Raw genomic sequence first — 788 nt, forward strand, 5'->3', positions numbered from 1 at the left:
GCGGCACACATGACTTACTGCTCTTCTGGATGCCTTTTTATGTTGCGCTGAAACACGATGTGCTTCCAGAAGGACTGAATGTCCCTCTTGCTGTGGCTTCCTCTCTCCCGGGACTTGGTCATATTGTTCAAACTGAGTCTGGTCCCTGAAGGATTTATGCAGCAATCACAGGGTTTGTTTTTCTCTCAAATATCAATGACTTCCTGTGCTTTTCATGGCGGTGGAGTCTCCGGCGCTGCCAGTGTATAAGTAGCTTTATCGCCATTTGAAGCGGTCCCAGGCTGACCTCGCGGCAGGTCGAGGACCGACCCTGGCCGCCTTCAGCCCTCCACTGACAGCTCTGTGAACCGCACTGCTGGGGCGGCCTCGTCCCTGTGTTATGGCACAGAACAGCTGCTCAAGTGCCTCAACATCTTCTCAGGCATCAACACACTAATGTGCAGTTGCACAACTCAACCTGGTGGTGAACGGCTGAAATGTGCTCACAGCAGAACCGCCGGTGACTGATGCCATGCTGAGCATCACCTCATGGCTTGAGACCGTTAGCTGAAAAGATGTGGATTTGCTCACGTGAAGAGCTTCACGTCCCACGGGAGCAGGATGGTCAGTGGAACCAGATCACCCAACAGCTGGATGAAACCAGTGAGAAAATCTCAGTTTTCTGAGAACTAAGAGGAAGTGGGAGAACAAGCGCTGACCCAGTGAAGCAGAGCAGACTCCTAATTCCAAAACACGGCCTCCATAAATTCCTTCCAATTCGCTGCTCGTGTTTTCAAATGATACTGATG

The sequence above is a fragment of the Aulostomus chinensis genome, chromosome 3, assembly GCF_037954235.1.
Source record: "Aulostomus chinensis isolate RoL2024-O1b breed Wild chromosome 3, RoL_Achi_v1.0, whole genome shotgun sequence".
NCBI lineage: Eukaryota > Metazoa > Chordata > Actinopteri > Syngnathiformes > Aulostomidae > Aulostomus > Aulostomus chinensis.